This window comes from Lissotriton vulgaris, chromosome 8, assembly GCF_964263255.1.
Source record: "Lissotriton vulgaris chromosome 8, aLisVul1.2, whole genome shotgun sequence".
In the NCBI taxonomy this organism is placed as follows: domain Eukaryota; kingdom Metazoa; phylum Chordata; class Amphibia; order Caudata; family Salamandridae; genus Lissotriton; species Lissotriton vulgaris.
In genome coordinates, this window is record NC_141696.1 from 1,520,640,906 (window position 1) to 1,520,668,757 (window position 27,852).

The 27,852-nt window shown below is 50.0% G+C and overlaps 1 protein-coding gene across 1 annotated transcript in view; it reads left to right on the forward strand.

The window, feature by feature from the left end:
* LOC147699077 (sodium/potassium-transporting ATPase subunit alpha-1-like) overlaps positions 1-27,852 on the forward strand; it is a 3,282,495-nt gene that overhangs the window by 862,259 nt on the left and 2,392,384 nt on the right. The window lies entirely within an intron of this gene.

Sequence of the window (27,852 nt, forward strand, 5' to 3'; positions counted from 1 at the left end):
TGTTCTATCCCATGGAACAATTGATACCAACACCAACACCCCTGCTATCATACCTGCATACACTTTGTCACCTGAAGAAATAGCCCACAGAGAAGATATGCGCCACAATTCCTTTGTGACTTTGTTGCATCATACCAATAAGATATTAACAAGGGGAGATTGCTTGATATATTTGCAATTCCCAGCTTCGGTGGACCAAAGTTTGCCCCTGGTTCAAGTCCCACTGCCTTTTGAAGCATCCTGTTATGCCATTTACATAACAATAGTAAAAATAGAGCTAATAGCTGTTTTGCAGAATTTAAAGAAAAGTACTGCTGGTGCAGGGACGACTATGGCTCCACCTGCAGGAACATTATATAACAAATATATGGCAGACATTCTGACTCTGGGGAACTGCACGGAAGTAATAGAACAGAATGCAACATTCCCCCTGTCTGACATCTTTACTCTGCTCTTTACAACTCAGAATACAAGCACTAGGATAGCAGGCCCATCAAAAGAGGCAAATAAGAATATACCATTTTTGAAGTTAAAATGAAGAAAACACAACACAATAGGGAGTATTTGTATTAAGAGTAATGGGACCTATCAGGTGGGCAATAGTACAAATTGTAACATGACATTTGAAATGACGGCCGGAAATATTAGCATTCCACTTTACGTAGGTGACTCAATTTACTTCATTTGTGGAGAAAGGGCTTATACATGGCTTCCAACAAGTTGGAGTGGTTGTTGTCACCTAGGTTTTGTATTACCTGCTATAGCAATAAAAGACACAAAGGAAGTACGAAGGGACATGCAAAGACATGCACCACGGCGAGGCAGGAGAAGTGTGGATCAAAGAGATACAGCATCACAGATAGCGGGTGATATATTTAAAGGGGTGATACCATGGATTGGTCCATCTATCAACTCAAGGGATATACGTAGATTGTCCAGACTACTAGAAGCAACAATAAATGAAACGACAAGTATACTTGAAAATATTACAGTAGAGCATCAAGCTGTGAGATTAGTTTCGTTACAAAATAGAATGATTCTTGACATGATGCTAGCAGAAAGGGGAGGAGTCTGTGCAATTATAGGGGCGTCCTGTTGCACCTATGTCCCTGACTCCTCTGTTACTGTCAGGGAAGCAATAAAAAGATTGCATCATATAGGTGTAGAAGCACATCAGGATTCTGGTACATGGGATATAGAAGGTTCACTTTGGAGTTGGTTGAGCGCATGGGGTTGGAAGATAGGAATGGTGTTCATAACAATTTTCCTACTAATAATAGGCTGTTGTCTATTAATTAATTGCCTGCCAATGTGCTGTCAACTATTGGGACAGCTGACAAAATGCCAAGGGAGGAGATTAAAGGAAAAAGAAAGAATGCTAATGCAAACAGTCACTACTGAGTTGATGAACATAGACATTTCTGACAATGATAAGAATGGACAATATGATTATTAAATTGTGATATGCTTCGTGATGAAATTATTTTAAACTAAGGTTCAAAGGGTCGTTTTGTAAAAGATGAAAAATTAGTTGGCCCTTTGTTGAATGAATACATTAAAGTGAACCGTAGTTTATATTAATTTATGTCTGTCATCTGCCTGTAAATGATATGGGCCACTCATAATGGAAGGTAGCTCCATGCTGCACAAATGGTTAAAATTAAGTTGTCTGAAATTCAGCTGAAACCAAAAAGAATTGCAAGTGAACGTGTACGTGTCCATTCTGCTGTAACTCCAACTTGTTTAATGATTCACAAGCTTTCACCTGTGTACAGAGCCAGTTCAGCGAGTCAATTCCTAGAAAGGGCTCGCTGACCTAGGACGTTTCAAGTTTGCTCTGCCCTTGCCTGGGTAACGTGGAAGGGTAAAGTGTTTGTTCAGCACAAATAGTATGTGCGTCATTTGCATGGGGAAAGCAGAAAACACGGGCCTCTGCTGATTAGATCAAACAGTGCACATTGACATTTCAAGATAACCGACCAAGGCTGTAGGTCAGGAGGTAGTGGTGTAAAAGATTAACCAGTATCTGCATGGTCAGATCCGTCAGGAATAATGTAAAGTGTGAACGTAGACATATTTCTGAAATGCACCATGATGTTGTAATGTACACGTGGCTGAGATGGTCACACCACAATGTAGTAGTTAATGAATAATGTGTCAGGGGTCTGTGAAAACATATATAAAGACTGATTTCCTCTCTGTAAAACCAGATCTCTTTGCAGTCCTGCAAATTGTCTCAGCTGCAGCTTATTGGCAATAAAGCCATTTTCTTTTGAAACCTTGTATGTGCCCTTCTTGTCCCTATTCACAAATGTTGTGCTTTTACAGATGGTCTCGTCCACGATGGCCTCCTATGAGGGTCATCTACGATGGTAGTCTACTACGGCCTCATCTATGGCGGTTGTCGACGACTGCCTTATCTACGACGGTCGTCGACTACGGTCTCATCTACGACGGTCGTCGACGACAGCCAAATCGACGACGGTCGTGGACGACGGCCTCATCTACGACGGTCGTCGCCGATGGTCTCATCTACTACGGTCGTCAACGACGGTCTCATCTACGACGGTCGTCGACGACAGCCTCATCTACGACTGTCGTCGATGACGGCCTCATCTACGACGGTCTCATGTACGACAGTCGTCGACGACGGCCTCATCTACGACGGTCGTCGACGACGGCCTCTTCTACGACGGTCGCCGACGACGGCCTCATCTACGACAGTCGTCGATGATGGCCTCGTCTATGGCGATCGTCGACGACCGCCCCGTCAACGACGATCGTCAATGACAGACGGTCGTCTATGGCAGCCTTATCAATGAAGCCTCATCTATGTATGGCCTCATCTATGTATGGCCTCTTGTACGAATGGCCTCAACTACAAATGGCTCCATCTATGAATGGCCTCATCAACGGATGGCCATCATAGGATTGCCTTATCTATGATTGCCTCAACTACGAATGGCATCCCCTATGATTGCCTCATCTGTGATGGTATTGTCTATGACTGTCGTCTATGACAGCCTCATCATCTATGTATGGCCTCATCTACCAATGACCTCATCCACCAATGGCCTCATCCACCAATGGCCTCATCCATGATTGGCCTCATCCATGAATGGCCTCATCCACAAATGGCCTCATCTACAAATGGCCTCATCCACGGATGGCCATCATAGGACTGCCTCACCTATGATTGCCTCATCTATGATGGCATTGTCTTTGACTGTCATCTATGACAGCCTCATCTATGATGGTTGTTCATGACGGTTATCTATGACGAAGTTCTCGACTGCAATAACCTCGCCTACATAACCATGTCTACGACAGCAAAGTCTATGATGACATCGTCTACAATGGCCTAATCTATGACAGCATCCTGTTAATAATTTAATGCAGCGGGCAGCAGCTAGATTTCAACTGCCAGTTATAGTCGAACAGACAGAATATTTCCTTCATGAATTCAAGGAAGAATCCAGGAAGATCACAAAAGTGGTACCTATAATAGACTACGTCTGTTCCAGCAGTGCTTCCGCGCATAGAAAAGAAATACTGTGCACCTGCTCACAGCCCATCCTATCTGATTGGCCACCCTTCGGCCAGATTCAGTAATTTCACAGGCTGCCCAACAACAATCTAAAATCCTGCTAAGCCTATCACCACATCGCCTTACAAGGAAGGACGTCGTCTGGACCTTATGGGCAAAAAATTCTCTACATTGGCAGCGACCTCTATCAGAGCTGCCAATCCTCTAGCCATAATCGGCTGTTATGACCGTCAAATGTGGTCAGACATGGGTAGTGTCTCATTTACCTCATTCCTAAGGACCGAAGGCAGGAAGCAAGAAAGATTCTTTTGGAAAGAGAGCGTGCCGCATCGGAAACTATAGATTACGCCTTGCACATCGTGAACACCAATGGCCTATGATGGAGAGTTTTTGGTTTGGTAAATATATTGATGAAGCCCGCTGAGCTATAAAAACTGACACGGATACTGCACGACCATTAGGCACCCTTCAATATGGGCGCAGATCTTTCAGAATAGCGAGAGGACATGGTTTTCATAAAGAGGAGGATACCAAAACCAACAGAATAAGCAGTATCTATCCCAGTACAGCCTTACAGCCAAACATCATACCGTCAATAGTCTACGACTAGTATCTCCCGTCAGGGTGGTCGAAAGAGCTCACAGTATCAAGGCCGAGACACTAACCGGAAGCAGTGATATCCACAGGGCGCCAACCATTTTACCCTCCTTACCCATGGGCTCGAAGATTTCAGCTTTTGTTTACAAGTGGCAGGAAATGACATCCAACTAATGGGTTCTAGACCTAGTGACCAACGGCCACACCCTGGAATTCATCAAACAGCCATCTACTACTCCGCCCAGGGGTCCCCCTCCCCCTCATCTTCACAAGATTTTGATTTGTTTAATCGAAGGAGATTTTATGGTTTTTCTGGATGGAAGATGCATATTTCCACATACCTATCCACCCCAAAAAGCGCAAATATCTACACTGTGAGAAGTTGGCCTGGTATATGATGTTCACTATTCAAGTGAGCACCTTTCACCAGTCCAAACAACCCTTATGGTGATGGTTGTAAAGTAAACCTTATAGACCAGATAGGGGTAGCATGAACAAAGCAGTCTTAGGCTAAACTCAAGAGGGCATGTGAAGCCAGCTGTTTTATCATATGTAACCCCTTTAATACCAAATGAAAGGACACCACACAGGATACATATAAAATATATATGTTATTTATTACTAGACAAACCCTCTGAACTCTTTATGAGGTCAGAGGCACAAGCACAATACAAGATATTTAATTAGAACACAATAAGTAGCACAAAATACAGTAGGGCCCTAAGGGCACACTAAATCATTGTAACCGGCTGAACGGGTATAGGTAGTAGGCGAGTCTTAGTAGGGTTTAAACTGGGCTTTATTGAGCTGTACAGTCTATCAGTACACGTTTTTCTGATTGGTAGTCGTCGAGGTGACCTGCTTCTTTCTCTTCTACTCTTGCTGATCACTCCCTCCTCTCGACGCCTGCTCGGGCCCCTTCTTCCTGTCCCGTCGGTCTCCGTCTTGGCCCAGGCTCCACCGAAGGGGATAACCAAAAAAACAGAGGGTGTATCAGTACAGGTGACTTCACAGTATTACGTGTCAGGGCAGGGGGGTGAGGGACCACACAGTGCACAGGTAGATATCGGGACCGTGAGGGACGTGGATGAGTGGTTTAACTTGGGGTCAGGGGGCTCCCCTTCTCTTGTACCGCACCCACCCTGCTACTCGGACACGCACCTCTGTTAGCCACGCCCCTCCGGGGGAGTGGCTGGGTGATGCGTGGATCCGTTGGCTGCCTGGCTCTGCAGGTCCCGCTGGTCGTCGTAGAAACCCCAGGCGTCGGCTTCCCGGTGTCCGCTCCTCTGCCGAGGTAGGATTCACCCCCGATGTTGCACCTTGTCCCGAAGCCTCTCCCGGGTCCGAGGTAACTCCAGCGTCGGCTCCCGCTCTGACCTCCGATGTTGCTTTTCCCTCGACTCGTTCCTCCCGCTCCTCAGTCCGTCGACTCTCCTCTCCGTACTCTCCTCCGTCCTCCGGTCGGCTCCTCGCCTCTCCTCCTCCGCTCCGCAACTCTCCTCGGTTCCACGATTCTCCTCTGCTCCACGACTCTCCTCTGCTCCACGCCTCACCGCCTCTCCAATCCTCTCTGACCGCTCCTCCGGTGTAAAGCCACACCTGGTCTTGGAGTGGGGCGTCCTATATGGCGAGATCTGGCTCCTCCTCCTCGCTGAGCATACCTGGCCAGATAAAGGGTCCATGTTCCATTTCCTCCTCATCGCAGCTATATTTCTCTTCAACTCAGTTCCATGTCGGGGCCTCGGGTGCCTGCGGAAACAAGAGGGGGGGTCAAACATTACGGGCTCACTCCGGGTAACAGGGGGTGGGGGCCACCCTTCCTGGCTACACACCTCCCACCCTGGACACTTCCGATCGGGAAGTGGATTACGGGACAGGTAGTCCACTCCCTTTTTATGACACACCTTGAAGGCAAAAGGTTGCAGCGACAGAAACCACCTTAACACCCTAGGATTGTTGGACCTGTTAGGAGCCATCCACTGGAGTGGGGCATGGTCCGTATATAGTGTAAAGGGGCGTCATTCAAGGTAGTAGGCCCGTTTGTCCACGGCCCATCTAATGGCCAAACACTCTTTCTCCACCGTAGGATACTTGAGCTCTCTCAGAAAAAGTTTTCGGCTAACATAGATAATAGGATGGTCCACCCCGTCATCACCGGTTTGTGATAAAACTGCCCCTATGCCGTAATCCAAAGCGTCTGTATGCAGGGAGAAGGACGGTTGAAATCCGGGGACGTCAGGATAGGCGTTGTGGTAATCATCCTTTTAAGGGTTGCAAAGGCGTTCAGCATCTCCTTCGTGGGGGACGACATATCTGCTTGTCGGACTTTGGCCTGGAGGGTGTTCGTGAGGGGGGCTGCCAGCTGGGCGAACTGTGGTATAAACCGCCTGTAATATCCAATCAGTCCAAGGAACGCACGCATCTCCTTCTTTGTGCGTGGGAAGGGTGTTTCGGCTATCGCTCGGACCTTCTCGATTTGGGGCTCTATGAGGCCGTGTCCGAGCACGTATCCCAGATATTTCACCTTCTGGAAGGCCAATCTGGTTTTCTTCGCGTTGATCGTCAATCCAGCTTTGGTGAGAGTGTTTAACACCTGGTTCAGATGGGACAGGTGCGTCGGCCAGTCAGGACTGAACACCACGATGTCGTCTAGATAGGCTGACATGAAATCCGTATGGTTTTTCAATACATTTCTATTTCTATTTCAGGATTTGGTGAAGCGCAAACAGCTACCCCGGCAAAGGGGTGTCCCGGCGCTAAGAACAGGTGCACAGACTGAGGGGAGATGGGGAGAAGGGGAAACTAGGGGGCGGGGAAGAGATGAGTTTTAATTGATTTGCGGAATACTGGAAGGGAGTCGATGGAACGAATGCTGAGGGGGAGATCGTTCCAAAGTTTGGGGCCAAGGACACTAAAGGAACGGCCTCCAGTTCGGCGGAGCCGGGTCCTAGGGATAGTCAGAAGGAGTTGGCTGGCAGAGCGCAAAGCACGGCCAGGAACGTAAGGTTGGGCGAGGTTGCGAAGCAGAGGGGGATTTCCTAATTTAACGATCTTGAAGAGTGTGACTAAGGCCTTGAATTGAATTCGACGGTCCACGGGTAGCCAGTGGAGCTTACGGATGGTAGCTCTGGCTGAGCATCTGCGTGGGAGGCCGACCAGCGTTCTGGCCGCCGCATTTTGGATGCGTTGGAACCTAGCAATTTCCGTTTTGTTGGCTCCCAAAAGGAGGACGTTAGCGTAGTCCAGGCGCGATAGAATGGTGGCCTGGACGATAAGCTGGCGAGCCTTAGGGTCGAAGAGCCCAAGTATTGGCCTGAGGTTCCTTAGAAGGCCTATGCAGGTGGCTGCCACCTTTTTGGTGTGGGACTGGAAGCTAAGATTGGCGTCCATCCAGACTCCCAGATTTTTGACGCAGTTTTTGGGGAGTGGGGTGGCGCCTAGGGATGACGGCCACCAGTGCTCGTTCCAAAGGCTGGTGTTACGGCCTAGGAGGAGCACCTCGGTTTTACCGGCGTTGAGTTGGAGGTAGTTGTCCGTCATCCAACGGGCCACAGCAGTCATACCCTCTTTAAACTTGGATGCCTCGAGGGACGGGCTTTCCGAGAGGGTGACAACCAGCTGGGTGTCGTCGGCGTATGAGACCAGCGTGAGCCCCCACTCTCTAGCCACGTCTGTAAGTGGCTGGACGTATAGATTAAAGAGGGAGGGGCTCAGCGCTGATCCCTGGGGGACACCTTGAGCGATAGGGTGGGATTTCGAAAGAAATGGAGGAGCTGATACTTTGAAGGATCTATCCTTAAGAAAGGATTGGAACCATGCAAGGGCGAGACCAGTCACCCCGGTCAGCTCCAGACGTTTTAGAAGGATGTCATGGGAAACCGTGTCAAAGGCTGCGCTGAGATCAAGAAGAATCAGCGCAGCACTATGACCGGAATCTAAAATCGTCCGGAGATGTTCCGTAGTGGCCAATAAGGCAGACTCCGTACTATGGCCTGCACGGAAGCCGTTTTGGGAGGGGTCTAGGATTCCGTGACTTTCCACGTGTTTCGAAAGGATGCTATTAGCATGGGTTTCGGCTATTTTGGAAATCCAGGGGAGAAGGGATATCGGCCGGAAATTCTCTGGTTTGGAGGGGTCAAGGGTAGGTTTTTTAATTATTGGTGATACCCACGCTTGCTTCCAAGCTGTGGGTACAGATCCTGTAGAAAAGGAGAGGTTGAGGATGTTCAGCATGGGGGATAAAAAAAAGTCCATCGAGTCCAGGAAGTGGGAGGGACTCATGGGGTCTGCTGGGGAGCCAGACTTCACTTTCTTACCAAGTCTGGTCAGGTCTGCAGCGGTAATGGCAGAAATTTGGGACAGAGGTAAGATATTAGGAGCTGTGGTCTTGGGAGCTCCACAGAGAGGCGCAGTCTGTGGAAAGGACGCATACATTTTCTGGACTTTTTCCACAAAATATGTAGCGAGCTGCTCACATTGCTCATGGGAAGAAATTTTAGGAAGGGGCGCCCTAGGGTTTTGGAGCTCTTTCACTAATTTAAAAATGACTTTAGATGGGTTCGTGTTGGAGTTAATTTTGTTGGCGTAAAACGAAGCACGGGAAGATCTGATAGCTTTATGGTAGGACTTAAGCCTGGCTAGGTATAATGCCTTGTCCTGGTTATCGTAGTGTTTCCTCCATAGGCGCTCAGCTTTTTTACACTCCTTACGCATTGCTCTAAGGGTGTCGTCATACCACGGGTTGGAGGGTGTATTCCGTCCTTTGGTCAGTTTAGCCGGAATAAGAGTGTCGAGGCCGTTGCTGATCCAGTTGGTGAACGAGGTATAGGTTGCGTTTATTTCCTGGTTCACATCGTATTGGAACTCTCCAAGGGTTTCATGTAGGGCGAGGGGGGAGAGTTTGTGCCAGGGTCTCTTTAGACGCTGACTGGCTTCAGTTCTGATCTGCCGTTGAGGTGATGGAATGCTCATTTTAACAAGGTGATGATCCGTCCATCCCAAAGGGGTGGGGGTATCTGTAGCTGCCTCTTGTATGTTAGAAAAGATCGGATCTAGGGTATGTCCAGCTATGTGGGTAGGAGTGAGGACCAGTGAGTTAAGTTGCAGTGCCGCGAGGTCTGCGAGGAGGTTGGTAATGGTATGGTCGCCAGTTGCATCAAAGTGCAGGTTTAGGTCACCTAGGATGGTGAAGTTAGCGGATTTAGTAATGAGCACTGTGGCCGTTTCGAGGAGGGCATTGATAAATCTAGTGGCCTGGCCTGGAGGGCGGTAGATGTAAAGACCAGATAGCGTAAATTGGGGGGTCACGCTGATTTTAAATTGGGCGCATTCACAGTCTGTACACAGGGCGCACACATTGTTCATGAGTCTCTGAAAAGTGGCCGGCGCATCATGCAGCCCAAAGGGCAGGACCGTAAACTCATAATGACCGGTGTCCGTGGAAAAGGCCGTTTTGTGACGATCTTCCTCCCTCAGGGGCACCTGTCAGTATCCTTTGGTTAAGTCTATGGTACTGATGTACCTGGCTTCGCCCAACTTTTCAATTAATTCGTCAATCCGGGGTATTGGATAGGCGTCAAAGGTGGATATTTCATTAAGAGCGCGAAAGTCCATGCAGAACCGACAGGTTCCATCCGGTTTGGGGAACATAACTATTGGACTGGACCATTGACTGTTGGAGGGACGTATCACTTTCAATCTCAGCATATCATCCACTTCTTGCTGGATTCCTCTTCGTCTGGCTTCAGGAATGCGATACGGCCGTATCTTCACCACCTTACCCGGTGGAGTCCTGATCTGATGTTCCGTCAGCGTGGTCCGTCCCGGTTGGTCTGAGAAGACAGGGGAATGTCGCAGTAGGGTTGTCATTAATTCTTTTCTTTCTTTGTCCACTAACTCATCGTTGATCACGAGATGACATAGGGTACTCCCGTCTGAGACGATTGTTGGCTCTGTCATATGTACCCCGGAAGGCGGAGGGCCCAGCCACTTCTTGAGCAGGTTTATGTGGTAAACTTGTGTCTTCCTGGGATGTATCTGAAGTTTATAGCTGGTGTTTCCGATGGTGGATATGACGCGAAAGGGCCCTCCCTACTCTGCCTTAAACTTCTGTGTGGAGGAGAGTAAAAGCACTAAGGCCCAGTCCCCTTTTTGTAATCTTCTCCATCGTTTACCTTTGTCATAGATATTTTTCTGCCTTCTCTGACTTTGTTCCAGGTTAGTATACGCCAGGTCTCTCATCCTTCCTAGTTTAGACCGTAGATTCCGGGCGTACTCTATGGTTTTCATGGTCTCTTCGGAAGTCTCTTTCTCCCATGCCTCCTTCGTCATGTCTAGGAGAGATCTTGGTTGTCTCCCGTAAAGCAGTTCAAAAGACGAGAAGCCTGTACTGCTCTGTTTTTGACCTCGGATCACATAAAGGGCCAAGGGCAACACCTGATCCCAGTCTGTTCCGTTCCGTTCACTTCCAACATTTTCCTCAGGGTGGTCTTTAATGTCCGGTTGTATCTCTCTACAAGGCCGTCTGTCTGCGGGTGATAAACCACGGTTCGTATCTGCTGGATATTCAGTAGTTGACAGACTTCCTTCATCAATTTAGACACAAACGGCGTCCCCTGGTCGGTAAGAATTTCTTTGGGGAACCCCACCCTTGAAAATAGCTCCAGCATTTTATCTGCGACTTGTCTGGTGGTGGTAGAGGATAATGAAAACGCCTCGGGGAATCTAGTGGCATAGTCCACCATCACTAGGACATATTGGTGTCCTTTCCGGGTTTTCGAAAGTGGCCCTATTATGTCCATACCCACTCATTCGAAGGGTACCCCTATAATGGGTGGCGGTTGTAGGGGTACTGCTGGGGGTCTGGTCATATTCCTTTTCTGACACGTCTCACATGTCTGGCAGTATTCCATGGTGTCTTTATATATGCCGGGCCAGTAGAAATGGCGGAGGATGTTCTGGGTGGTTTTCTCGGCCCCGGTGTGGCCAGCCACTAGATGTGCGTGCGAGTAGAACAACACCTGTTCCCGGAAGGCCATAGGAACGAGCAGTTGCTAGGGATCGTCTTTAGCCCCCTGTCTGTAAAGGAGATCATTTTTCAAAAAGAACCGAGGATAGACGAAGGGGGTTTGCCCTTGGGTTCTCTGAGCACTGTCCCATGCGTTGTATAACGTCGCATCATTGGCCTGGGAGAAGCGGAAGCTGCGGTCCAGGATTGGGGTCACCAATGCAGGTTTGGGGTGCTGATCTGGGCACCTCCCTTCTGGGGGAACCAGGCTCCTATGGAACATCTCTAGGAAGGCCGGGTTATCCGTCCCTATAATGAGGTCTTCCGGGAGAGTCGGCAATACTCCAACCTTAATGGTCTGGGGCCTACCTACCGAAGGGTGTATGGGGAGGAGCGCTACCGGATAGGGCCTTACATCCCCGTGAACACACCGTATGTATACTTGGTCTTCGGGGAGTAGCTGAGTTGCTTTCACATGGTGGGTTTGCACCACCGACTGGCGGCAACCTGAATCCAACAATGCTTGTATGGGGGTCCCATTCACCCTTACCTTCACTCTGAAGGCTGGTCCCATCTCCGCCGAGTACAGCACGGTTCTTGGGAGGTATCCAACCTCCATGGGTTCTTCAGTCGATTTTCTCCTGGGACACATTCGAGCGATGTGCCCCCAGGCACCACAGTCAAAGCACTGGGGGCCACTGTGCATCGGTGGTTCTGGTCTCCATGGTTTGGGTTTTACTGTCTCTGTAGGTCTCATTGGTTTCTTCTCCGTTTTCACCGTTGTTTTGGGTTTCTCTGTCTCCCATCCTGAGAAGGGCCAGGGTTGGGCCCTTGTAAACGTGGTGGCCATCTCCATGGCCTGGGCGGTGGTGAGGTTATGGTGTTGTCTTAACCACCTCTGCGTGGCGAAGGGGAGAGCCTCTAAGAACTGCTCTTAGTAGACCCTGTCCATAATCTCCTCCTTAGAGCACACAGTGGGGTCAGCCATTTGTCGGCCGACATTTTTAGACGGACAAACAAGGTTTTAGGCGTTTCGCCGGGGACACCCCTCTCTTTCCTAAACCTGATCCGATACGCCTCTGTATCCAGTCCCAAATGATCAAGTATTATACGTTTGATGTCTCCATAGGTGGTGTCTCCCGTTGGATTAGCCACCTGGTATGCCGCCTGTGCTTCCCTAACCAACAAGGGGGCCAAAAAGAAGGGCCACTTGGCCACGGGCCACCCACAGGCCCTTGCAGCTCTTTCAAAATTGAGGAGGAAGGAGTCGGGGTCCTCCCCGGGTATGTATTTCTGAAGGGATACCCCGCCAATACTGTGGGGCACGGATCCCGGCGTTGTGGCCACTGTAGGTATAACTGGGTCCAGGGCATGAGCAGTCACTGCGGCTTTCATGATTTCTCTATCGGCGTCTGCCGATTGAATCTGTTTCTCTATTACCCATTCCAGCCGTTCTTGTCCCTTCGCTAGTCTTTGCAGGATTTCGTCCATCTTTGTTACACAGACGGTGGGGCTGCCCGCATTCTCCACCACTGTAACCGGCTGAAGTAGTGAAGTAGTGAAGTAGTGTGGCTCACTGGTTAGAGGCGGCAGACCCGAGAGCAGAGGACGGCCCGGGACCAGGGTTCGATTCCCGACGCGGCAGGTTTCTGGACCAGGGTCAGCGGACTCGATAATTCTCTCGCCTCGGTGCCCACTCTGATCAGCGATCACACTCGGCAACTCTGGGCACTAGCTTGCCTCATCTTCACTAACGGCCCCACCAGACCGCCGGGGATGCCTGGTCTCACTCTGGAGATACCCATTAAGGGACCATCTCTCAGGGAAGCCAGGAAGGGTTTCGCAGCGGTCGAAGCGCGGAGGTACCCCTTCGGGAGTGATTCCTGCGCTATATAAGCACACAATTAATTAATTAATTAACGGGTATAGGTAGTAGGCGAGTCTTTAGTAGGGTTTAAACTAGGCTTTATTGAGCTGTACAGTCTATCAGTACACGTTTTTCTGATTGGTAGTCGTCGAGGTGACCTGCTTCTTTCTCTTCTACTCTTGCTGATCACTCCCTCCTCTCGACGCCTGCTCGGGCCCCTTCTTCCTGTCCCATCGGTCTCCGTCTTGGCCCAGGCTCCACCGAAGGGGATAACCAAAAAAACAGAGGGTGTATCAGTACAGGTGACTACACAGTATTACGTGTCAGGGCAGGGGGGTGAGGGACCACACAGTGCACAGGTAGATATCGGGACCGTGAGGGACGTGGATGAGTGGTTTAACTTAGGGTCAGGGGGCTCCCCTTCTCTTGTACCGCACCCACCCTGCTACTCGGTCACGCACCTCTGTTAGCCACGCCCCTTCGGGGGAATGGCTGGGCGATGCGTGGATCCGTTGGCCGCCTGGCTCTGCAGATCCCGCTGGTTGTCGTAGAAACCCCAGGCGTCGGCTTCCCGGTGTCCGCTCCTCTGCCGAGGTAGGATTCACCCCCGATGTTGCACCTTGTCCCGAAGCCTCTCCCGGGTCCGAGGTAACTCCAGCGTCGGCTCCCGCTCTGACCTCCGATGTTGCTTTTCCCTCGACTCGTTCCTCCCGCTCCTCAGTCCGTCGACTCTCCTCTCCTCTCCGTACTCTCCTCCGTCCTCCGGTCGGCTCCTCGCCTCTCCTCCTCCGCTCCGCAACTCTCCTCGGTTCCACGATTCTCCTCTGCTCCACGACTCTCCTCTGCTCCACGCCTCACCGCCTCTCCAATCCTCTCTGACCGCTCCTCCGGTGTAAAGACACACCTGGTCTTGGAGTGGGGCGTCCTTTATGGCGAGATCTGGCTCCTCCTCCTCGCTGAGCATACCTGGCCAGTTAAAGGGTCCATGTTCCATTTCCTCCTCATCACAGCTATATTTCTCTTCAACTCGGTTTCATGTCGGGGCCTCGGGTGCCTGCGGAAACAAGAGGGGGGGGTCAAACATTACGGGCTCACTCCGGGTCACAGGGGGTGGGGCCACCCTTCCTGGCTACAATCATATACAAAAATAGTGGTATAAGGACCACTACACGAAAAGTGAATAGGCCTAGGGCCTAGGGAATCGCTGGGGCTACGCTGAGCTACCAAGAGTTAGGAAGCAGGAGACCCACGGGAGGCATGTGCAGTGTCTAATCACACACGAAAGTTACCATAGAGAATGAATGGGAACGTACAAGTTACAAACTAGTTCTTTTAGGGCACTTCTGACTGGACTCAATGAAAGTTACTTGAAACCTAGACAGTTGGATAGTTGATACCAACAGGAGCACCAAACCTCACCCACAGGAAGTGGGTGCATAGGTGTCAAAGTGTGTCGGGTTTCGTCGTCGAATCCTATGGAGCCTGGAAGAAAGATGCTGCAGGCGACCAGGAGAGAAGTGTCCGGGTGGATCCAAGGGTGGATCGAAGATGAAGAGGACCTGAAAGCAGAGGGGACAGAGTCTGGGTCACTAGCCAGTGACCAGGAAGGAACCAGGCGATCACGCAAAGCAATCCGGTGCTGTCGTGAAGCTTGTCTCTGCAGCCACGTAGACCAGGAGGCATCGACGATGACCAGGAGTCAGGAACGGACTGTCCCACAAAGGCTTCCGCTGTCTGCGGTGTCGGCTTCAGGATTGGAGTCAACAAGCCTTGGCAAAGGCAACCCACGCAGGAAACAAAGTTGGCTTCTTACTCAGACCAGCAAGGTCTGAAGGGCTGCTTCTTTTGAGGGAAGCAAGGGCCATTCTGGAGCAACCAGACCAGCAGTGTAAATTCAAAGGTTTGTCGCCAAGATGGCCACTAGCCAACAGGCAAGTGACCGGGCAGACGCGTCGAGCAGGAAAATGCAGAAGGGCCGCACGCAGAACTCGTGGAGTGAGCAGGGCTGATCTTTGGTGAAGATGATGCTCGGTGTGAGAAGTTGGCCTGATATATGATGCTCACTAGTTCTAGTGATCACCTTGTATCAGTCCAAACAACCCTTATGGTGATTGGTTGTAAGTCAACCTTATAGACCAGCTATCCTAATGGTAGCATGGACAAAGCAGTCTTAGGCTAAACTCTTTTGGCATGTGAAGCCAGCTGTTTTACCACATATAACCCCTTGAATACCAAATGAAAGGACACCACACAGGTTGTTATGAAAATAAACAAGATATTAATTACTAACAAAACACCTCTGAACTCTTTATGAGATCAAAGGGCTAAGCACATGACAAGACTCTTGAGAAAAATAAGTTAAGTTGCACAAATTACAATAGTGCCCTAGGGGCACGACAAACCATATACTAAGTAAATGGAATAAGGAAATCGATAGAGGAAATGAAGAAGTCCAGAGGCTGTAGAATCGCTGGGACTACACTACCCTAACCTTAGGTAAGGAGCAGGAGGCCCACAGGGTGCGTGTGCAGAGTGTGAACTCACACGCGAGATGCGGGACAAAGTCAATGGACACTATAAATCACGAAAAAGGTGAGCACGGACAGTTCTGACTGGTTACGACTAAAACGACAGGATACCTGGACACTAGGAGAGTCAATCTACCTTTGAGCACCGAAATGCTCTTGTTACCTCACCCACGGGCTGCGGGTGCATAGGTGTGAAAGTGTGTTGAGTTTCCGCGTCGAAGTCTATGGAGCCTTGAAGAAAGATGCTGCAGGTGACCAGGAGGAAGATGTCCGGAGCGATCCAAGGGCGGATCGAGGAAGATGGAGACCTGAAAGCAGAGGGGACAATGTTCAGAGTCACTAGCCAGTGACCAGAGTGGAACCAGGAAGGAACCAGATGCTGTTGTCGCGATCAGGTGAAGAGTGGATACTTGACTCTGCAGCCACGTGGACCAGGAGGTGTCTTCGACGACCAGGATGGAGGCACGAGCTGTCCCACGCAGGCTCTCGCTGTCGGCGGTGTCTGTTCCGGATACGGCGTCAACAGGCCTTGGCAAAGGAAACCCACGCGGTGAGAGGAAATGGCGTCTGGTGCGGACCAGGAGGGTCTGGGGTGCTTCTCCTTTGCAGGGGAGCAAGGGCCAGTCTGGAGCAACCAGACCAGCGATGTAGATTTCGTGGATCGTCGTCTAGGAGGTCACTAGCCAGCCAGCAAGTGACCAGACAACGTGGCGAGCAGCAATCAAGCAAAAGGGCCCCACGCAGATTTCGTGGATGCTGGAGGGCTGATCTTCTGTGCAGGAGCTGCTCGGGGCTGGGGCTTCTCAATCCCCAAAGCACTTTCTCGAGGATGCCTCTGAAGTCGTGCTGGAAGCGAAGTGCAGTTTCTCCAAGATGGCCGGTCCCACGTGTCTCGTCGCACCCACGGATCTCAGCTGTGCTGCAGATGTAGGTAGAGGTCGGAGAGGTCTGGAAGTCCGGATCTCGTCGGGCTCTGAAGTCTGGTTCCAGCAGGAAGGACGACAAAGTGAACCGCTAGGACGCTTGATGGTGCCTGCTTGTGCAGGGTGGTCACTCCTTGGCCACAAGGCAGATTTTCTTCAGTCTTCTGTGGTGCAGAACATCGAAGTCCAGAGTTTCTTCTTTGTAGAGTTTCAAATCAGGATAATCTAATTTGGAATGGGACCAGCTCCTACCTTTATTCTCCTAAAGGGGGCTGTACTATGACTAGGTCCCTCCTATCGGTGGGACCAGGAAGGGGGGTGGTTACACCCCCTATCCTTTGTCCGGGTTCGCGCCAGAGCTGGGGCTGGAGTGCCCCAGCAACTGGTTTGAACCGAAGTATGCACAGGGACACCTTGTGTGCCCCAGGCATGTCTCATTCCTTTCAGCCTGTCCTACCTCAATACACAAAATCCTGTCTAGGGTGGTGCTAGCACCTCCCACGGCAGGAACCCCTTTGTCAAGGCCTCCCTCGCTGGAAGGACTCCCAGCAGCAGGAGGTCAGACTCGTGTCTGTGGTGGCAGCACCATTTTGTGATGCTGAGGCTCGAGTTAACTTTAACCTGGGTTCTCAGTTACATCCATGTTGTGTCCCTCTAAAAGGGTAGAATGCTACCCCCGTCGCCAGAACTGGCGAGGGGGTAGTATTCCAATTCGTATGACACCTTACTCAACATGTTTTGATAATGCCATGCCAAAGTTAGCAATAACCGCGAGGATTATAACGCACTTAAGAGTATATGGTATAGCGTTATCATGGAAACAGCTAAAGGACATAGTTCCAAAATCTTCAGACAGGCTCAGCTCATGCTAGAACACCATCTCACATAATTCCAAGCACTCTGCCTCCAGGATTGATAAGGCCTGCCATAGGAGTGTCTTATAGGAGTATATGTGTCCATTTTAGGGTTGGATATAGGTATACTATATCTAAAGCAAAGGGTGATTACACCACCTTGCCCCAGCTGTGTTACCAGCCAGTTGTGTCAGTTTGGATGGCCAGCCAGGGGTGGCATAATACATGCTTTAGCCCCTGGTAGGCCTTGGGTACACTTATGCCCTGGGTACCTATGGTACACTGTACAAGGACTTGCAAGAGTGACCCAATACCAATTAGATATGTACCTAAGGTACATGGAGTCCATTTTAACAGAGAGAGCAGGAAGCCTGGGGTCCTGGATAGCAGGATCCCAGGCCAACTATGTCGAAAACCAGCAAAACACTACGCAAAATGTTGGGGGCAACCATAGTCAGATATCTACCTTCCTACACTCGGGCTGGGGCTTCTCAATCCCCAATGCACAGCTTCGAGGGTGCCTCGGGTGCTGCACAATTAGCAAGTTGAGTTTTCAAGATGGCCGGTCCCACGTCTCTTGTCGCGTCCACGGGTCTCAGCTTTGCTGGGACTGTGGATCGGGCTGTTGGATGTCTGGAAGTCTGGTTCTTGTCAGGCTCTGTGCTCGGGCTCCGGCGAGAGGCGGCGACAAAGCAAGCCGTTGATCGCTGCATGGTGCCTGCTTGTGCAGGGTGGTCACTTCTTGACCACAAGGGAGATTCTTCAGTCGTCTTCTTTCAAGTAGATCGTCGAAGGTCCAGAGTTTTGTTTCAGAGTTTCAGTCAGGATTAATTTAAAGTCTTGGGACTCAGCTCCTACCTATATACCAAATCTAGGGGCTGGATTACCTGCTAGGTCCCTCCTATGGGTGGGACCAGGGAAGGGGGTGGTTACACCCCTTTCCCTTTGTCCAGTTTTGCGCCAGAGCTGGGGCTGGAGTGCCCCAGCACCGGTTTGAACTGGACCATGTATGGGACACCTTGTGTGCCCCAGGCAGTGTCTCATTCCTTTCAGCCCTCCCTGTCCCAATACACAAAAGCCTGTCTGGGGTGGTGCTAGCACCTCCCAAGACAGGAAACCTATTGTCCAAGCCTCCCTCACTGGAAGGACTCCCAGCAGCAGGAGGTCAGACTTGTGTCTGTGGCAGCAGCATCCATTTTGTGATGCTGAGGCTCTGGTTAACTTTAACCGGGAATAGTAGGAACAACATGTCTTCTCCCTCTAGAAGGGTGGAATGCTACCCCGGTCGCCAGAAATGGCGAGGGGGTAGTATTCCAAATCGTATGACACCTTACCCGACATGTTTTGATAAAGCCAAACCAGAGTTAGCATTTAACCGCGAAGTTCATAATGCACTTAAGAGTATATGGTATGGCAATATCCTAGAACAGCTATAAGGACATGGTTTCGAAAGCTGCAGACAGGCTCAGCTCATGCTAGAGCACCATCTCACATAAAACCAAGCACTCTGCCTCCAGGATTGTTAAGGCCTGCCATAGGAGTGACTTGTAGATGTATATGTGTCTAGATATAAAGTTAGATATAGGTATACTATATCTAAGCAAGGGGTGATTACACAACCTTGCCCCAGCTGAGTGATCAGCCAGTTGTGTCAATGTGAATGGCCAGCCAGGGTTGGCAGAATACATGCTGCAGCCTCTGGTAGGCCTTGGATGCACCTATGCCCTGGGTACCTATAGTACACTGTACAGGGGCTCAGAAGGTGACCCAGTATCCAATTGGAGATGTACCTAGGGTACATGGAGTCCATTTTAAAGAGAGAGCAGATAGCCTAGGGCCCTGATTAGCAGGATCCCAGGCCAACTAAATCGAAAACCAGCTAAACACTATGCCAAAACATCTGGGGTAACCACAGTCAGGTTTCCACCTTCCTACACCCCCCGACCCCCCCCCCACACCCCCAACGAAAGGAGATAAGGCTATCCCTGACCAGGTAAGCCTACATTGCCTAAGTGGCCATATAAGGAAGTACCTGCACTAGCATGGTTACCTCCGGTCTCATGGTCCAGTAAGCAATCCCTTACCCTAAGGGTATCATAGAGTCTCCACCATAGGGAATCTCTACCTGTGGTGTGTTTTGGCAAAGTAAAAGGCTGGTGTTGAGATATAGTACTGAAGTGAGACTCATCTAATGTAGGGCTCAGCTTCCGCCAATCACTTTCCACCATATAGGCCTTTCTTTCCTGGACTGCGTTGCATTGTGATCTCAGGGTCAACCTCTGGCTACCTAAAGCTGGAGGCTGGGTCCCTTTTGTTGGCTTACTGGAGGGACAGGTCAGGTTTGGGGCCTTTGGATCCCAGGTTTGGCTGTGCCCAACAGAATCCATCTGGGGGAGGTTCCTAACTAAGTGTAAGGGAGATCCCTCCGGAGTTTTTGAAATGTTCACCTTGCTAGGGCTGCTAGCTTTGGTGCCCCTAATCTGCGGATGGGGTGGTTCTTGTGGACAGGGGGCCCTTTGGGGTCCATCACTGGCCTCTCTGACCTCTGCAGCCCTGGGCTGACTGAGGCAGGGTAGAGAGGGGCAGGTTACCTGCTCCAGACTGGGTCCCTCCTTGGAAGGGTCCACTGACATCAGGGGCTCTGCCAGGCTAGTCCTGACTACCTCTGGGGCAGTTCCTTCACAAGGGGTAGGGTCAGTTCCCTGAGGAGGCTGACTCTCACCTAATGTCTGGTGCTTGGGCTGGGGCTGTGGCTATCACAGCCCCAATAACCTCTTTTGGAAGGCCTACCATTTTGGAATGGGTTTCTTGTTCTACCTCAGCCCAGGCTGAGATCTCTATATCATTCCCTAGTAGACAATCAACAGGCAAGTTTGTAGACACTGCCACTCTCTTGGGGCCAGCGACACCTCCCCAGCTGAGATTTACTACTGCCATGGGATGATCTTTCTGCACTCTATCAATGTTGATCACCTGATAGGTGAACTAAGGTAAACGTTGTCCTGAGGGAACTAGACTGTCAGTCACCATAGGGATGCTAGCCCCTGTATCTCTGTAGGCTTCAACATTCTGGCCATTGATGTGGGGCTCCTGCCTGTACTTGCCCAAAGTGTTGGGACAAGCAGTGAAGTTGGCAAACCCCATGCCATTTTCACAGACAAGAGTAGCTAAGTTAGGGGACCTGGTTAGGCCATAGTCCACCTGAGCTCCCAAAGTAAACCCAGCCAAATCCTTGTTGGCACTCCCACCACCTGGGGGATTACTACTAATAGTAACAGGAGGTCTGGGAGTATTACTTGGGGGTATGTTCTCCTTATTGTTGGCCTTTGGGCAACCACTGTCAGTCTTCCAGTGGCCAGGCTTTTTACAGTCATGGCAATAAGGTTTCTTCTGATTAGAAGAAGTGTTTTGGGACCCACCCCCATCATTGGAGTTTTGGGGCCCTGGGGAATTCTTGTCTTTAGATTTATCCCCACCTTTCTCTTGAGGCTTGGTAGAATCTTTCTTCTGGTCACTACCCTGATTTCTAGGCCTGACTGACTGACTGACTGAAATATTTGTAGAGCGCTCTATTGCCGAGGCGTCTTGGCGCTATAGAACAGAAACAGGCAGCAATTCTGAGTTTTTGGCATAGAGAAAAGCCAGGTTTTTAGTGCCTTTCTGAAGCTCATTTTGGATTTGTCAGACCGGAGCATGGTAAGCAGAGAGTTCCATAGTTTGGAGGCCTGGTTGGCAAAGGATTTCCCACCCCAGCGGGCTCTACATATTCTGGGCTGGCACACCAGGTCTTGACTAGATGATCTTAATGTGCGCTGCGGGGCGTAGCGCGGAAACAGATTGGTGAAGTCTGCCGGCCCATTACCATATTGGGATTTATGGACTAGGCAGAGGGCCTTGAACTGGATTCTACTCCTATCCGGGAGCCAGTGAAGTTCGCGAATGGTTTTAAAGGTAGGGTGACGTTTAGGCAGATTCATTAGAACTCTAACAGCCGCATTTTGGATTGCCTGTAATTTAGCCCTCTGTTTTTCCCCCATACCCAAGTAGAGAGAGTTGCAATAATCTACCCTAGACATTACAAGGGCTCCCATCACTGTCTTTCTTAGGGTGAGTGGGATATGCGGTAGGATTTTTCGGAGCACCTTAATGGTGTAGAAACAGGCCGATGTCACCTGGTTTATTTGTGCGGTACAGGAGAGTTCTTTATCGAACATAAAGCTGAGGTTCCAAACCTTATCTGCTGGGACAAGGCAGGTGCCGGCCTCCAGAGGCCACCAGAGGTGGTTCCAGATAGATGGTTTCTGGCCGAACTCTATTACCTCCGTCTTTTCTGTGTTAAGTTTTAAGAAATTGTGGCTCATCCAATTTTTTACATCTAAGAGGCAGTTCCTGAAACGTTCTGCTGTTATTTCCACCGACTGAGAAAGTGACACTACAATTTGTGTGTCGTCGGCGTACGACACCAGATGCAGACCGTGAGATTTTATTAGTGCTGCAAGAGGTGTCACGTACAGGTTGAATAAAGTCGGCGACAAGGCCGAGCCTTGGGGTCCCCCGCCAGGGAGGAAAAATTTGTTGGATTGGAGACCTCCCCAATGGACTTGCTGAATTTGTGCCTCTAGGAATGAAGTAAGAAGGGTTAGGGCGGGAGGAGCTATGTCAACAAACAAGATGGCTGCTTAGGCTCCCGGCTCCGCCGACCTCCGTAACCCGCCGCGATATCCTGTACATTATCCTGACTTTACGCCTGGTCTCTGTGTGCATGAACAGTTCCGCACTCCGATGGTGAAATCCGGAAACTTTTATCGGCTTGTTGGATGAAGTTCTGTCGTGTTGAAGTTTGCGGCCTGCTCCAGAGGTGAAGCCGGGGCCTCGAGTACTTTCACAGCCGGGCTGCAGTGCAACAACATCGGCCAGAAGAACCAGGCTGAGTCCGGTCAACCGGAGTGGAGGCTTTGTTTAGGCCCGAATTTGGCGGCGATCGTCTCTATTGCTCATTATCAATGGAGGAGTGATTCTGCCTATTGCTGGCTGTGACTGGGGGTCCCCGTCCCGCAGACCCGGTAGTGGGGCCGCCGAGGTTCGTGGTTCGCGGCCTCTGGCCTGCGGCCTTAACGTTGTGGACCGTGGTTGCGAACAAAGACCGGTCACCCTCCACATCTGCACGTTCGCGATCCTGTTTTTCCCCCCTGAGAATGCCGGATTCACCCAGGGAGGTGATTGGGATTGATGTCGGGCATGAGACCATGGATCGACCCATGCATGAGCCATCGCTGAGGTCAGTACTGGCGGAAATTTGGGCGTTTTGCTCACAGGTGGATATCTTATTGAGCAAATTGGACTCGCGCCTATCTGAGATGCTCCTGTTAGAACCAGACCCCGCCTTACGGTTAAAACAGGAATCTGTAGCCATTCAAACCGTGGACATTTTGACTCTGTGCGAGAGCCCCGTGAGGAAACAAGCATCGGAACCATCGAATGGTGCCCTGGGAGATTGTGTTCCCGAGGATGTCATGGTATCACCGAACCTTCCACCACTATCGTCTCTGGAGATATCGAAAGGCGTTCCCCTCCCGGAGACTTCTGTTTGTGACTTACCTTTCACTTTGTGGTCGTCTTCTCCTTTCTTGGTGACTCTACAACTCTGTGCAGGATACATTGGGACTGTTCATCCAGGAGGGAGAGTTCTTCAGCGTCTAAAGTTACTGTGGACCCACTGCCTTTGAGTCGACATGGATTGATTTTTGATGACTCTTTTCTCCTTTATTACCTCTTTGTGTGCCTTTGGGTCTCTATGGGGGGGGGTCCGTGTTCTTGCTCGGAAGGGCCAAGGTTAAGATTGACTAGGTCGGGAAGGGTTGGAGTGGCTTTCACAAGTGTTCGACCTGCAACTGTTTGCTCTAAGAGGCTGGGCGGTGTTTTCCGGTACCCTCTACTTTCTTCTGTAGTGTTGTCATCAGTGCTCTTTCAGTGATAGGGGGTGGCTGTATCTGGCGGGGGGTCTAAAGGGGCTGGGAGCCCAAATGTATATGCTTTCCTCCATTCTTTTTCCTTCCTTTAGGGTTTTAGTTATTAGGGGCGACAGGCAGGCTGCTAGTGGGGTTAGGCTGTAGCCATCTGCAGGGGTGCAAGGTGGGGGGCTGGACGGGTTTTATTTTATTTTGCCTTTTTTATTTTCTATGGCCTTTCTTTTCCTTCTCTTCTTTCTTAAGGATCAGTATAGCCACGAATCATTCGGACTTTTATCGTATGCTTGTATCTAGTGCTCATGCTTTTATGATATCCGATTTCCGGGTGGGCAGCCTCAGAGAATTGGCGCAACGTGAAATGTATATTGTGTGTTCATTTGCATCGATCTGTCTGCTTTGGCGCCGATTCTCTATCACAGTGGTTATTATATGTTTATCCTGTTTCTTACCGTGTCCCTCGCATTATCTGGTTTGATTGTATGGCACCTGATCCTCTTTCATATAATATAAAACGAAACCTCTGACTCATTCTGGAACTTAGTTGTGCATTCTCATACCAGTTTTGTCCTGAATCGTTGCCGAACCTCTGGGTTGTCAGCTGATGAGCTGTGTAGTACTGTAATATCGATGGTCTTAAGTTGTCTAGCGGCCGGCCCCCGCGGTTGTAGGCCCAGGCTTGTATTTTATTGAATGCTACAATAAAGGTTTTCAAAAAAAAAAAGAAGGGTTAAGGCTGTGTCTGTGATTCCCAGGGCCGTCAGTCTGTTGTATAGGACCTCATGATTGACGGTGTCGAACGCCGCTGTTAAATGCCTAATCCTGGTTCTGACCCATTTATCCGCCCTCTTACCCAATTCCTGGGGAGAGGTCAGATCTGAGTCCACCAGGTGCTGGTGTAGAAGCTGGTTTTGACAATTACTAAGGATCTGCTCTCTCATAATCAAATTATACAATCCTGTATAGTCATGTACTTTGCTGCCCAATAACCAGCCCTCCAGAGCCTTAGTAGCACAATCTACAAAAGCAGTCCAGTCCTGAGTCTGTGACTTCTGGGTATCCCTGAACATCAACCTGTACTGTTCAGTAGTTAAGCCAAACCCATCAATCAGAGCACTCTTCATGACTTTGTAGTTATCAGCATCCCCATCACTAACTGCGAGGAGCTTATCTCTACCTTTTTCTGAAAAGGAGAGCCACAAGATTGCTGCCCACTGACTTTGGGGTACCTACTGTACTTTGCAGGCCCTCTCCAAAGCAGTTATCCACTTGTGGATGTCATCCCCTTATCCAGTATTAAGGGTATCTTTCATAGATTCACATGCCTGAATCATACCCCGTCGTCGGGGTGGGAGTCCCCGGTACGTAAAAAGAGTAATGTCATAAAGACATATACATAGTAATAGGCCTGAGACCTCTCATTAGTAACATATCCATGTCCTTTTGTAAAAAGGACCAAACTTTCGCCAAGAGCCAATCAGATATCACCACCCTCTAGAACCTTCCTGGAAGGAGCCCTAGTCCCTCAGATTTTCTACTGCACGTCGTGCTAATGGAGTCTCCACTGAGGTCTGCTCAGCTTCTTTGAATTTCTGGATTTTTCCCACACATTTTTCTCAGAATTGTCTTTCTGTGAGGGATTTTCAGTTTACCCATGGCTGATACTCAAAAAAGGGGCTCTTCAGATCTTGTGCCTCTTGTGGCAAGAAGAGGCTTCATGTAGATGACTGGCATGAGGACTGCCTTTACTGTCTCTACCCTGACCATTCAGCAAACGATTGTAAAGTCTGCCACACTTTCTCAGCCAAAACTCTCAAGGACAGAGAGGGCCGCCTGCTGATATGTCTTCAGAGACTCAAGGAAAAGGACCAGCCAGGACCAGCCAGTCTCTTCAGGTGAGAGTGAGTGTTCCATTAGGAGTGTACACTCTTCTCCCAAAAGGCCTAGAACGTCATCCCCAGAACCATCTTTACAGCCACCTCAAAAGAAGACGCCTAAGTCTTCAGAGGTTCGTTCTAAGGCCATGGCTGTGAAGGTTTCTCAACAAGACCCTGCCTTCAAAAGACCTTTTGTGACGTCTTCAGCTCTGCCTGTGACAACGTCGACAGCCACTATCTCCACGTCGGTGGCGTCATCTTTAACATCAACGTCAATGACGGGTAGGTCTGTTCCATCTCTTATTGTTATCAAAATGTCATCGACGACGCCGCCTTCGACGAGCGCCTCATCGTCGACGAATTCAAAATCGTCATCGTCCATGAAAGCTCCATCGACGTCGTCGAAATCCTCTCCATCGACGACGATAGTTTCAGTGTCGACGAGGCTGTTGACGGGCCCGTCGACACCAGCGTCGGCGAAGCTGTCGATGAAGCAATCTTCGTCGACGACGCTGCCGTCGACGACATCGTCATCGAAGAAGACACCGTCGACGACGGAATCTAGTCTGATTGTCGACGTTCCCCCGTCGACGACTACTCCGACGGGCTCGAAGACGGTAGAGTCCCCTTCCCTTGAAGTGTACCTATACGCACTTCAAGATGACCATGCGTACTCTCATGCCAGAATTGACCTCTCCGAGCAGGGTCCAGCCATTCCCACCTGCTCATCTACTGGATACTGAGGACTCTGATGAGGGCTCTATGTTCCGAACAGCAACCAGCCCATCTCAATTACACGTAAAACTACATGAAAGTTCAGATTGTGAGAATCAAGAACAGGATGCTGTGGAGTACCAGGAGGAATTCCAACCTCCTCCGCCTCCTCTACAGCCTATGGTGTGCCTTCCAGCCTCCATAGTAACAGATCTGCAGTTTTTGATTGCGGACTACAAGCAAAGGTTTCCATCCACTCCTCCGCCAGTTGTGTTGCCGCCACCTAGGCCTCGGCCTCCTCCTCTAGTCCTTCAACCAGATCCGGTGCCTTCGCGTCCTCCGCCATCCTCTGATGAGGAAGACGAAGAAGAGGAGCAACGACAGGAGGATGGGGAGATTCGGGACACACAAGACGAATGGGATGACTACGTGATTCTAGGTCCAGCATCCCCTGTACAGACACAAGCGGATTCACCCCCGGAAGACATTGGGGGATTCTACAATATCCTTGAAAGGGCGGCGTTACGATTCAAACTCAAGGTCACGTCGACACAACAGGATTGCTTCCTTTATGATTTTAAGGAACCATTCCAAAAGACTGTACGGTCCATTCCCATCATTGATTACATCTGGGAACAAGGGGAGAAAAAAATGCAAAACCCTCCATCTCTGCCTCCAGTACTGCCTAGACTGGACAAAAAATAGAAAGCTCCAGACACAGCTCCAGCTTGCCTTACTGGCCATCTGAATCTGGATTCCGTTATTACCCAGGCAGCGCAGCGCAAGTCAAAAAATCCAGCGGCTGCTTTGGCTGCGCCGCCAGATAAGGAAGGTCGTAAACTAGACAACATAGGGCAGAGGTTTTCGTCCATGTCAGCTCTAACAGTGCGTGCAGCAAACTCTTTGGCACTGTTAGACCGCTACAACCGTCAAATGTGGGCAGATATCACTCCATATTTGGATTTGCTTCCAGAAGACCAGAAAGAAGAGGCAAAAAAGATTCTACTTGAAGGCGAGCGTTCCACTTCTGAGATGATTGATGTGGCAATGGATATCGCATCCACGGGGTTCCATCAGCTAGCAGGAGCTGCAGTCCTGAGGCGCCGAGGTTGGCTTAAAGCAACATCTTTCCGGCCTGAAGTTCAGACCAAGGTATTGGACATGCCGTATGACGGTCAACTTCTTTTTGGGCAACACATCGATGAGATGCTCCAGGGTATCAAAAAAAGATACGGATACCGCAAGGGCTCTAGGTACCCGCCAATACAAAAATCCTTCCTTTCGGGGCTCCAGAGGAAGAGGTCAGTCCTCGAGAGGTGACTATCAGGGGTACAAATCCACGTACAGCTCAAATCAGCAGTACAAACCCCAGTACCAACAAAGACAGCAGCAAAACCAGTCGTCCTAGAACAAGTCTTCCTTTCGCGGACCAGGAGGGAAGAAGGACACAGCCAGAAGGCAATGACTTCTCTCTGTCCATTTCCTCTCCGCCTTGCAAAGTTGGCGGGAGAATTTCATCCTTCTTTCACAATTGGCAACAAATTGCAACGGATCGTTGGGTCCTCCAACTCGTTCAATTCGGACACTCTCTGGAGTTCGTGGAAACTCACCCTCAAAAGCCGCCAATACCAATGCTGCACAAAAATCTGCATCGGCTCAAAAAAGGAGCAATAGAAAGAGTCCCTCGGATTCAGAAAGGCAAGGGATTCTATTCCCGATTCTTCCTAATTCTAAAGAAGGAGAAAAAATGGAGACCTATATTGGACTTAGGAGACCTCAACCAATACCTCAAAAAACAGTCATTCCGTATGGTGTCCATCCAGGAGGTGCTGCAACTCCTCAATGCGAATGACTTCATGGTGTCTTTAGACCTTCAAGACGCGTACTTTCATATACCAATCCACAGGAACCACAAGCAATTCCTCAGGTTCGCGGTGGCGGGCAAGCACTACCAGTTTCGGGTATTGCCTTTC